The sequence below is a fragment of the Vicugna pacos genome, chromosome 1, assembly GCF_048564905.1.
Source record: "Vicugna pacos chromosome 1, VicPac4, whole genome shotgun sequence".
NCBI classification, from domain to species: Eukaryota; Metazoa; Chordata; class Mammalia; order Artiodactyla; family Camelidae; genus Vicugna; species Vicugna pacos.
The window spans coordinates 28,130,568-28,143,575 of NC_132987.1; the positions used below are offsets into that span (position 1 = coordinate 28,130,568).

The following is a 13,008-nucleotide window of genomic DNA, read 5'->3' on the forward strand; positions in this document are numbered from 1 at the left end:
CATGCTACATGTGTGGGCTTTGGGACATTTCTGGATCTGCCATAGACAGCAGTGAAATTCTGTCAAATTTAAATTCTATTCTAAATTTCCAAATAAAAGATTGATTTTAGTTGGCTTATCACATTCATGTTGTTAGCTTATCATATTTATACAAGTTTGATTTTATGATCTCTCTCCTCCTCTTTCTACTTCTCACCACCACTTCAACATTTATCATCCTCTGATCTGCTGCTCCTGAGCATGGTAGTACCTGCCACCCTCCTGTCGTCTTCACACACCTTCACACAACATCTTCCCCCATTTTTACTCTTTTAAGTAATAAAGAACTTCTGAACATCCTTGGGACAGCATCCTGAGATTACTGAAGGGAGTGGCATCTTAATCACTCTTTTAAGAAGACGTTATGTTAAAGTTGTTTGTATTGTTTGAGTTTTTGCTTCTGATATTTTCTGGAGGAATTTAAAATATTCATTAATGTTCAATTAAAGTGACTAAAACAAAAATTTTGTATTAAGGCAGAAATCACCTGTCTTGCTACCTCCATTTCATTTCCCTCCCTGCTATTATTTCATATCTGTCAAAATGTGATGTCACTCTCCTGCTTTAAACATTCCTTTCTGTGGTTCCTACTGCTTTTAGGAAAAAGCTCAGATGCCTTAACAGGGCTTCCAAGATTCCCTATGATCTGCTATTTCCCATTACCACTTCCTTATTCTCCTCACCAACCCCAAGGAGAAGTAAAGGAGTCATGGTTAAAAGGATGGACTCTGGAGACAGAACACTTGGCCATGGAACCTGGTTCTCCCATCCATCTCTTTGGCCTTGAGCAAGTTATCCTCTCTGTGCCTCAATTTTCTCATTTGCACTTTGCGATAATAACTGAGCCTGCTTCATGAGGTTGTTGTGAGAATTAAATGAAGCAACACGTGAAGGGAACTTAAAACAAGGTATGACATGCAGTAAGTAAAATGTGTTTGCTGTTGCAATTTTTATTTCAATTCTTTTAAGATGCTATACTCTCTTCTTCCAAGTTTCTGCACCTTTTTTTTTTCTTCCTAGAACTTTCTCTCTTTATTTATTATCATCATCTGTATAATTTTCACTCCTTTTTATTAGTCTGGCTTCACAAGAGAAATAGAACCAATGGGAGATATATATATCTATCTATATATATATATATAGATAGATAGATAGATAGATATAGATAGATAGATAGATAGATATATGGATTGGCTCACCTGATTATGGAGGCTGGCAAGTCCCAAGATCTTCAGGGTGAGTCAGCAAATCAGCAGAAGAGCTGACATTTAGTTCCAGTCTGAGTTTAGAGGCCTAAGAACCAGGAGAGCTGATGGTGTAGTTCCTGTCTGAAGGCCGGCAGGCTTAAGACCCAGGAAGAGTTATAGATTTGAGTCTGAAGGCAAGACAAAAGCCAATGTCTCAGTTTCAAGGTAGCCAGGCAGAAGGACTTTTTCCTTCCTCAGGAAGAGTCAGCCTTTTTGTTTTATTCAGGGCTTCAGTTGATGAGATGAGGCCTACCACATTAGGGAGGACAATCTGCTTTACTAAGTCTAATGATTTAAATGTTAATCCCATCTAAAAACACCCTCACGACACCCCCAGAATAATATTTGACCAAATATTTAAACACCCCTTGGCCCAAGCAAGACGACGTATAAAATTAACCATCACACCTTTTAAGCCTCAGGTGAAAGTCACACCTTTGAGGAAGCTTACCTTGACTCTGAATTCTCTGAGCTCAGGTATGTGTTTACCTTGTATTCCACTGTATCTCTAGTACCTAGCACAGTGCACATGATAGACTTTCAATAAATGCTTGTTATCTGATTAGTTAATAGATAATTGTAAACCTTTTCCATTTCTGATAATACAAATATTCAAAAATATCCAAAATATTAGACAAAATACTTTGAAGTATAGTAAGTAACTAGAAGTCAAGATTATCCTACTTACATTTATTGGAACTATTTAATCTTAATCACAGAGTCTGTGATTTAATCAAATCCCCAAACTGCTTTGGCTGTAAGCGTATAGCGAAATGTGCTGATATTCACTGGTAGAAAGCATCATGTATTTTAAACTCAATCTGGTATTTATATCCTTTAACAAAGTAGATATAAACAGGTATTTAGTTTACCTTGGTGAATACTCTACTTGGTTTATTCAATGTATTTATATATATAATTAGTTAGGAAGTAAAGTTAAAAAATAAGCATATCATATAATCTTAGACTTGAAATGTCCTTCAGCAAGAAGCTTTTAACAATTCTTGAAAGATATATATGTGTGTGTGTATACACACACACACACACACACAGCCCCCAACTTTCCTCAAAACCTTTGCTGCTGAAGACCTGTTTGGTGACCTTTGTTTTCAGTTTTCTTTTGTCTTTAGACATTTAAATACGTTCAGTTCTCATTATTTGGAATAGTTATATTCTATACAGTCACCATGAGCACTGAATTAGCAAATATTGAACCATTGCTCCTGGAGGAAAAACAAGGCTAGGTTACTGTAAGGCTCTGGTCAGAACAATTTGTCACCAAATCAATCAATAAACCTTGTTTAACGTGTGTTTCTGTTTAGAGACAACTTAATACTGAACTTACTAACACTGAACTTACTCATTAACACTGAACTCATGGCTAGCAGCACTTGTAATTCATACATGAACACAGCAACACACATTTTCTCCATAAGGCACATCACAGCCTGCTTGAACCTAGGAACACCAGACAGCGCTTCAGCACTATGCTTGGGGGTCACTGTATATAGCAAAATCATCAACAGAATGCCGAAACAAGAAGGTGGAGTGCTGCCTTGTTAAATCTCAGTTGGGAATGAATGTGTATTTAGGGCAACTTAAATATTTCACTGTTCTACACGTGACTGCAAATGACTGCAAAAATGCTGTATTGACTTTGGAGCCACAATTTTAGTAGGTAAATTTGCAAACAGAGAATCTGCAAGGATCAACTGTACTAATATCTGTGGATGTTTCTTTATATATATATATATTTTTTTTTATTAAAGGATAGTTTACAATGCTGTGTTAATTTCTGGCATACAGCACAATACTTCAGTCATACAGGAACATACATATATTCATTTTCATATTCTTTTTCACCATAGGTTACTACATGATGTTGAATATAGTTTCCTGTGCTATACAGTGTAAACTTGTTGTTTATCTATTTTATGTATGTTATTCAGTATCTGCAAATCTAGAACTCCCAATTTATCCCTTCTCACCCCCTTCCCCACGTGGTAACCATAAGTTTGTTTTCTACGTCTATGAGTCTGTTTCTGTTTTGTAAACAAGTTCATTTGTCTTTTTTTTAGATTCAACATATAAGCGATATCATATGGTATTTTTCTTTCTCTTTCTGGCTTTCTAGCTTACTTCACTTAGAATGACATTCTCCAGGTCCACCCATGTTGTTGCAAACGGCATTATTTTATTATTTTCTTATGGCTGAGCAGTATTCCACTGTATACATATACCACAACTTCTTTATCCAGTCATCTGTCGATGGATATTTAGGTTATTTCCATGTCTTGGCTATTGTAAATGGTGCTATGAACATTGGGGTGCATGTGTCTTCTTGAATTAAGGTTCCCTCCTGATATGTGCCCAGGAGTGGGATTGTTGGATTATATGGTAAGTCTATTTTTAGTCTTTTGAGGACTCTCCACACTGTTTTCCATAACTGCTGTACCAAACTGTATTCCCAACAGTGTAGGAAGGTTCCCTTTTCTCCACACCCTCTCCAGCATTTACTGTTTGTGGACTTTTGAATGTGGCTATTTCTTAAGAACTTTTAGATGGAATTTTTATAAATATTGTAAAGAGCCTTGTAGCTGTATGTGACTTCTATGACAAAAAGTTTCAATGCACTGTTATATATGATATTACATACAAGCATGTGAGTTCTGTTAAAATTTCATTTTATTATAAAAGTGGACTATTAATTTTGCTTTTCTGGATTTTATTTCTTAGTATTGGGGATAGGTGTGGTCTATGGCTATGAAAATTACGGTACAATTATTTTAAAATTTTTGATTAGAAAGATATCATGAATTGCCCCAAATTTGATTTTCAAAAACCTTACTATTTTAAAGATGAAAGAAACTAAGGGTTAGACTGGCTAGGTGACTTGATCAAGGCTGTAATACTTTTAGTAATGACGACACCAGGACACAGCTAAGTTTCCCTGACATAGCCTATGATCATTTCTTCATCTCGCTTCTGTGTGGAAAGATGAACAGCTTATGGCAAGTCAAATTAATGGCCATGGCCTCAGCAGCTTTCTATTGTAGCGGTTTCCAAAGTTCAGAATGTATCAAAATGGTCAGAATCAATAAGAGGGCTGTTTAAAACAGATCTGGGCCCCACCCATAGAGTTTCTGATTCTGTGGGTCTAGACTGGAGTCTGAGAATTTCTATCTGTAAGTTCCCAGGTGTTGCTGACACTGGTCCCAGGACCATTTTCACTTTGCTACTTGAACCAGTTTTACTGGATAACATTTCCCAGTAAGGTTGCTGAAAGAAAAAAGATCGGGCTCGCTACTCTGCTGTGTGTTTACTAAGTTCTGCTACCTGTCTAAGCATGTACGTGGAACTATTTTCTCTGTGATTGTGTCCTTGATGCAGTTCAGCTTTGAGCTATTTAAGTTTTAAAAATCGTTTGAGAGTAATTTAAAAAAAAATCGTTTCTGGAATAGAGTTTTCAATACGGGACTGGGCAGGAACTACGACTATTAACCTATGACACGATCTGGGTCAAAGAGGAACTAATTAAGATTTTTGCTATGCAAATTTTGGAGGTTTCACTGTCCTACTAAGTGAGGGTAAGATTGTTGTTTAGGATTGTGTAAGTAGACACCACGTGCCCCATTTCTGAGAATTTCTTCCCAGAACTCTGACTAAGTGTAAGGTAACCCTGTAACCAAGCAGGACCCTCTGGGGCCTTCCCAGAATAGACCCTCCCCCATGTCCTCTGCTTGTCTCTTGTTTGTAGGAAAACTTTAAGTCTCCTAGGCTTTCCCCAAGTTCCAACGAGTACATTTAATCAGAGAAGTGAGAAAATGCAGAAAGAAAGAAAAACAGTAAAGCAAGACAAGATAATAATAATTTAACCATTAAACAAAGTCAAGGACCTTTAGTTCCTCCTGAAGGGCTGTGGATAATATTCTGAGCCATTTGTTTTGAGCTGTTTTTCAGATACTAAAACCTTCATCAGGTGGAAGAAGCTAACTGTATGCTCCCCACAAGCACTTAGACCCCCGACCAGTTGGGACCTGTCTGTGTCTAAGAAAGGTGATGATGGTGACTCCCGGATTACCTCACCACCAACCATTCGGAAGAACATTCATGAGCTGATCACACACCTCACAACCCACCTCCCTCACCCTGTCTTTAAAAACCTTTCCCTGAAAGCCTTCAGGGATTTCAGGTCTTTTAAGCACTAGCCACCTCGATTCCTTGCTTGGTGCCCTGCAATAAATGCTGCACTTCTGCTCACCACATCCTGGAGTCAGATAGCCTTGACTGTACGTGGGCAAGATGACACAAGTTGGTTTGGTAATGGCCCCGTACCCATGTTTATTTCCACAACCTAACTTTGCTCCCTGCTCATTTCTGGAAGGGGAATGGGTGAACACCTGACCAAAATGGCTAATCAGATTCCTGCTCCTGAGACTTGGAAACAGAGGTATTTGTTAGATTCATTTACTTCTAGAAACTGAAGGACATTTATATGAAGAAGCAGGGGAGTCCGTTACTTACCTTCAGGTGCAAAGTGAAGTGGAGGAAGTAGCTTGGAGACACATACACACCTCCACAGAGGGACGGGGAGAGAATAATTGTCTGGGTTCTTGCTGCTTTTCTAGTTGCAAGTTCCAGTTCCTAAGGAGGCCTGAATGGGGATATGTAAGATACTCATGAGTCTTTCTGAGACTCTCTGATTTTTGTTAGGTTGAATGAGTTTTTGTGCAGGCCCTGTAAAATAGCCCGACTAAGAGAGTTTGCTAAAGACACACTCTTCCTATAGCACCACCTTTCCTCAGGGACAGTATTGTAATTGACAAGGAATGGAGGACCAGCAGTACCCGCTCTGGGAGGAACTGGTTACATAACCTCAGGGCCATTACTTCCCTGCCTTAAATCTGTCACCTGTAAATACAGGAGAGTGGATTTAGATGATGTTTTAGAAGAGCTCTTCCAGCTCTAGTATTCTTGCGTTAAAGGAAAACAAAGAAAATCGAAGTTGTCCATTCTTGATCTGGAATTTTTAATGAGAGCCTTACAATCTTGAGGCTGAATTTGGGTAGGGGCAGCAGAGTTCACGTGAAGGACCCGAAAGGAAGAACCAAACTAAGAGTCATGCGATTTGAACAATTACCCCTAAAAATAGAAAGCTTGGGTCATTCCAAACTTCTCTATTAAGACTTTGTGCAGGGTTTTCAACATATTAGATTCATCTGGGAACCAAAGAAAATCAAAATCAAACCCAAAAAACAGCTAATGCTCATTCTAGCCACACTTCTGGCAACTTAAATCATGAATTCTAGGGTCTGAAGAGGGAGGCAGGCATCCATGGATGTTAAATCTCTCCAGGTGATTACAATCATAGCCAAGATTGAGAACCACTGTGTGTTTCTATTTGTATTTGTTTAAAAAGGATTTGATTACCTTTTAAACCTCACAACTGAATATAATCAAGATAAGCAGTGAGGGCATGCAGGTTAAGAGGAGAGCTCCTGTAAACTTACAAGAGAAAACTTAAATCTTAAAAAAGAAGTCAAGATTCACAAAAGTCCTCTGTTCCAAAGACTTTTCTAATATGGTCTATATGTTTAAAGATTTCTTAAGAATACCAAGGTAATATAGATGGCAAAATATCTGACTTTGAAAATCCTGGACTTACCAAGATTATGTGAAATTTTCTTCACATATTTTTAAAGAAGATAAGTAAATGTATTACTTTTAAGAAGGCTTCTATTAAAAATAGTTTAACTAGATACAAGCCCAGGAGTGGGATTCCTGAGTCATACGGTAAGTCTTGAGGAATCTCCATACTGTTTTCCACAGTGGCTGCACCAAACTGCATTCCCACCAGCAGTGAAGGAGGGTTCCCCTTTCTCCACAGCCTCTCCAGCATTTGTCATTTGTGGATTTTTGAATGACGGCCATTCTGACTGGTGTGAGGTGATACCTCATTGTAGTTTTGATTTGCATTTCTCTGATAATTAGTGATATTGAGCATTTTCTCATGTGCCTATTGATCATTTGTATGTCTTCCTTGGAGAATTGCTTGTTTAGGTCTTCTGCCCATTTTTGGATTGGGTTGTTTATTTTTTTCTTATTGAGTCGTATGAGCTGCTTATATATTCTGGAGATCAAGCCTTTGTCGGTTTCACTTGCAAAAATTTTCTCCCATTCCGTAGGTTGTCTTCTTGTTTTATTTCTGGTTTCTTTGCTGTGCAGAAGCTTGTAAGTTTCATTAGGTCTCATTTGTTTATTCTTGCTTTTATTTCTTCTAGGAGAAAATTTTTGAAATGTATGTCAGATAATGTTTTGCCTATGTTTTCCTCTAGGAGGTTTATTGTATCTTGTCTTATGTTTAAGTCTTTAATCCATTTTGAGTTGATTTTTGTATATGGTGTAAGGGAGTGTTCTAGCTTCATTGTTTTACATGCTGCTGTCCAGTTTTCCCAACACCATTTGCTGAAGAGACTGTCTTTATTCTATTGTATATTCTTGCATCCTTTGTCGAAGATTAGTTGACCAAAAGTTTGTGGGTTCATTTCTGGGCTCTCTATTCTGTTCCATTGGTCTATATGTCTGTTTTGGTACCAATACCATGCTGTCTTGATGACTGCACCCCAATGTTCATAGCAGCACTATTTACAATAGCCAAAACATGGAAACAGCCTAAATGTCCATCAACAGGTGACTGGATAAAGAAGATGTGGTATATTTATACAATGGAATACTACTCAGCCATAAAAACCGACAAAATAATGCCATTTGCAGCAACATAGATGCTCCTGGAGAATGTCATTCTAAGTGAAGTAAGCCAGAAAGAGAAAGAAAAATACCATATGAGATCGCTCATATGTGGAATCTAAAAAACAAAAACAAAAACAAACAAACAAACAAACAAAAACAAAGCGTAAATACAGGACAGAAATAGACTCACAGACAGAGAATACAGACTTGTGGTTGCCAGGGGGGTGGAGGGTGGGAAGGGACAGACTGGGATTTCAAAATTGGAGAATAGATAAACAAGATTACACTGCATAGCACAGGGAAATATACACAAAATGTTATGATAACTCAGAGAGAAAAAAATGTGACGAGTGTGTATATGTCCATGAATGACTGAAAAATTGTGCTGAACACTGGAATTTGACACAACATTGTAAAATGATTATAAATCAATAAAAAATGTTAAAAAAATAGTTTAACTAAAAAGAGAAAGCTTCAGGAGTTAAGGTAAGTTTTTTCCATGTTAAAAATCAGTAATGAGATACCCTTAATCTTAGCATGTCAACAAAGTAAGCATTATTTGTGTGGAACTGAGTTTGTATAGAAATTACTGTATGTTAGGGGATCACAAAAAAGGATTCAAAAATAAACAACCCAATCCAAAAATGGGCAGAAGACCTAAACAAGCAATTCTCCAAGGAAGACATACAAATGATCAATAGGCACATGAAAAAATGCTCAGGATCACTAATTATCAGAGAAATGCAAATCAAAACTACGAAGAGGTATCACCTCACTCCAGTCAGAATGGCCATCATTCAAAAATCCACAAATGACAAATGCCAGAGAGGCTGTGGAGAAAGGGGAACCCTCCTACACTGCTGGTGGGAATGCAGTTTGGTGCAGCCACTGTGGAAAACAGTATGGAGATTCCTCAAAAGACTAGGAATAGACTTACCGTATGACCCAGGAATCCTGCTCCTGGGCATGTATCCAGAAGCAACCCTACTTCAAAATGAAACCTGCACCCCAATGTTCATAGCAGCACTATTTACAATAGCCAAGACATGGAAACAACATAAATGTCCATCAACAGATGACTGGATAAAGAATATGCAGTATATTTATACTATGGAATACTATACAGCCATAAAAACCAACAATGTAACACCATTTGCAGCAACATGGACGTCTCTGGAGATTGTCATTCTAAGTGAAGTAAGCCAGAAAGAGAAAGAAAAATACCATATGAGATTGCTCATATGTGGAACCTAAAACAAAACAAAACAAAGCATAAACACAAAACAGAAACAGACTTATAGACATAGAATACAAACTTGTGGTTGCCAAGGGGGCAGGGGGTGGGAAGGAACAGACTGGGATTCCAAAATTGTAGAATAGATAAACAAGATTATACTGTATAGCACAGGGAAATATATACAAGATCTTATGCTAGCTCACAGAGAAAAAAATGTGACAATGAATATATATATGTTCATGTATAACTGAAAAATTGTGCTCTACACTAAAATTTGACACAACGTAAAATGATTATAAATCAATAAAAATGTTAATAAAAGAGACATTAAAAAATAAAAAATAAAATTGTGAAATTTTGTGTATGTTTCTGAGAATCAATTTTCTGGTCTTCATTAAATATTTTAAAAATATTTAGTAGTAATAAATTCTTAAAATGTACTAATTGACATATTGATGGCTTGTAAATATGCATCTTCTTTATGAATAAAGATATTTTTCATTAACTCCAAAAAAAAAAAGGATTCAGTCTAGCTTTTGAACATTCAGGTTTCATTGGAAGAGACAGTGGCCGAAGAGAGCCTTCTATGATGGTCCATGGTTTATGCTCATGCTTTGTTCTCATCATTCAGTTTCTCTCTGGTTTCTTCATCCATTTTCACCACTTTCTCTCATTCTAAATCCTTACTACTTGATGGATGCTCCATACCACCTTTCATATGCTTAAAACTTCTCTGTCTACTAACCTGAAGGATTTTTAGCCCTCCTTTCACTGACCTATTAGATATTGGGCATTGGGCATACAGCAGTGAATAGGTAGAAAACTTCCCTGCCCTCATAGAAGCAGCATTTTAGTGGGAAAAAATAGACATTTTACAGGAAAACAAGTGAACAAGATAATGACTGAGTAGGATACATACTAAGAGGCCACTAATAGGTGAATATGATAGAGGGGAGGAGATGGTGGGTCTTTAGATTGCTGAGTCACAAGTTGGCTGCAATTAGAATAACCTGTAGAGGTGTGGTTTGTTTTGTTATAATTCTGATGCCAGAGTTCTACTCAGATTAATTTGGAGTGGGACCTGATCAGCTGAAATTTTAATAAGCTTCCTAGGTGATTCTGATACACTGGAATGATTGAGAATTGCTGTTTTAGAGGAAGATCTCTTGAAGAAGATACTTGAACTGAGAGCTAAAGGAAGAGGAGGAAGACAGCCTGCTGGGGAGGGAGGAGATTGAGAGAGAGAGAAAATGGCATTTGCAAAGGCCCTGAGATGCGGGAGAACTTGGCATGCCTGGGGAAGAGAATGGAAGCTAGCATAGTAGGCGAGAGGGAGAATGGGGATGTAAAGAGGCAGTCAGAGAGAGAAGTTCACATCAGAGCTTGAATTGTATGTGTTTAAATGGAATGAGAAGTCACTGGAGAATTGTAATCAGGTGAGCAATATGATCTTGTGTGCTCTTTGAAAGAACACACTGGCTGCTGTATGGAAGATGGATTTTAAGGGGCAGAGGTGGCAGTGGAGAGAACTGGTAAGGAGATTATAGCCTCAGCCCGATAGAGAGAAGATGGTGTCTTGGATAGCGTGGTGGCAATGGGGTGGAAGGAATGCATAGACGTGGAAAATATTTTGGAAGATGAACTGGTAGGACTTGATATGTATCTGCTATCTAACTTTCTAAGAAGGAAAACTTGAGTAGTGAATCAATCACTCCTATTGATAGACTCACTCCATTCCCATTACAGAGTGCAGTGCCATCTTAAAGGCTACTGGTTTTCCTTGTGTTAATCAATGGATGGCTGTCTTAGTATCTGGAGCTCAAATGGGACATGGCCCATGGGATGCATATGGGATGAAGCAAGGTAATTTATACAGAAGGAGGAGCTTTATTTGGAGAGGGGTTACAGGTATGATAGTTACTCAGACTTTCTTAGATTCCCCTTTAATTATCATTTTAAAAATAAGATTTGCCTTTAGTTGAATGACATGATGGTCAAATAAATAATGATAACTTTGAACTTCTCACACAAGGTGTCTGTAAATGTGTTTTAATTAAACTCAGGAATGCATACTTTCAAGACAAAGGTGTTTTTGTTTTTTTAAATTGGGTTTATTCTGCTGGCCTCAGGATGCTCAGCTAAACTGTGACTTTGTTTTTAATAAAAGTACATAGTAGGTTAGTTATAAATGAGGAGGAAAATGTAATTATTGTCATAAATTTATTGTCATATATCAAGTTTGGAAAAAACAACTAAGAACATATTTTCTAATGTAGCTTCTTGTCATATGCAAAAATTCACGTATGTTCAAAGAAATTATAAATGAGGATATCTCTATAAAAATGTTATAAACAGTCTTCAAATTTCTTCTGAAAAAAATAACATCTGGAAAAAATACTTTCATGTTTTCAATGAAAACTCACCAAATGTTTACTTTAAGTTTTCAAAACTTAACGCACTGAGTCTTTGGGCATTTATTATTCATACATTTTGAATGTAAAGTCTGTTACTTTTGCCCGAGACCACATGGGCAAAACATACGTTCTGAGCCTGCACAGATCCAATGTCTTGATTAACTGACCTATAAAATAAGAAATTCTTGATTTTCTTTCTATAAAAAGGGAAAGAGAAAACATGAGAGCCACAGCAAAAATAGTGTCCTTTAATGTTTCCTTTTCCTCATGGATTTCTCAATTCTCTGTAATGGATACCTTCCATGAGTCCTTAAATGGGATTTCTGTTAGCCAGAGAAACTTTCCATCAGCTCTATTGCTTGCCAAAATTGTTAAGGCCTCCTGACATGATGTGTGCTAGCCCAACAATAACAAATTCTACCTCTAAAATTTTAGCTGCATGTAGAAAAGCAGGTTAAATCATATGTTCATTTTGCCACTTGTATTTTAACTTGAATTCTGCATTCCTTCCTCTTCCAAGAATTAAGATTTATTACTTGAATAACTATACTAGGTACTAGACTGGGTAAGGAATATTAACTAGTTAACAAAAAACTATGCAAGAATCCCCTTCCTGGCTGAGCCACAGACTAACCTTTAGTCTTAAGATAATTCTACTAGTGAATAGGAAAATCAGCCAGATGTGAAAAGTTATAGAAGCTCAGATGACCTGAGTAAATGTTGCTACAGCAGGGAAGTCAAAAGTATTGATCATAGGACTGTTTCCCTCCTTATTTTCCACTCCTCTAGACTTCTCCTTGTCTCCATATGAATGTCTAGTGGTTCTTTTGTTCCAAGCTCCATCTTTCATTTTCTTGTCTTTTGCTTCTGCAGCTAGTATGTACTTAACAAGTCCTCAAAGCATCTTCTTTCTCTCTTTCACAAACTTCCTGAAATCTCAGCACACCAAGAGAAGCCCTGGAAATGAACTGATTAACATTTTCTTTTTCATTCAACTCCCTTGGGTATGGCCCACACACAGTGTGAATAAGATGATTCCACAGCACAATCTTAGGCTGTTCTAATCACAGAAGATGTCTGATTGTGTGATACACACATACCACAGAACCAGTAATTTCAGCACCACAGGAAATGTTTTTCAGGTGGTGGTTAATCTTCAAGTTTCTCTCTTCCAAAATGACCCAGAGGGAAAGAATGACAAAAGAGTATAGAAAGTAGAAAAGAAGGGTACTCCACCGCTAAAATAAGCCATTCCCAAAAAAGTTATCTGCACCCAACACTGCTGAGAACACAACTGAAGGAAATACAGATACAAATAAAA

General features: G+C 37.3%; 1 protein-coding gene and 1 long non-coding RNA gene across 15 annotated transcripts in view; one reads left to right on the forward strand and one right to left on the reverse strand.

Annotated features, from left to right (window-relative positions):
• The window catches only part of IGSF10 (immunoglobulin superfamily member 10), a 206,289-nt gene that overhangs the window by 134,585 nt on the left and 58,696 nt on the right, over nt 1–13,008 (reverse strand). For 11 of the 14 annotated variants that reach the window (XR_012071792.1, XR_012071801.1, XR_012071802.1 and 8 more), the window contains exons 4-5: nt 5,811–5,940; nt 1,239–1,414 (exon numbers count right to left, since the gene is read on the reverse strand). The exons of 1 other annotated variant lie outside the window; for it this stretch is intronic. The gene's annotated coding sequence lies outside the window, so the exon portion shown is untranslated. The remainder of the gene's footprint in view (nt 1–1,238; nt 1,415–5,810; nt 5,941–13,008) is intronic. 2 more of the 14 variants (XR_012071805.1, XR_012071803.1) reach the window with 1 other exon arrangement.
• LOC140695973 (uncharacterized) overlaps nt 1–13,008 on the forward strand; it is an 83,592-nt gene that overhangs the window by 36,575 nt on the left and 34,009 nt on the right. The window lies entirely within an intron of this gene.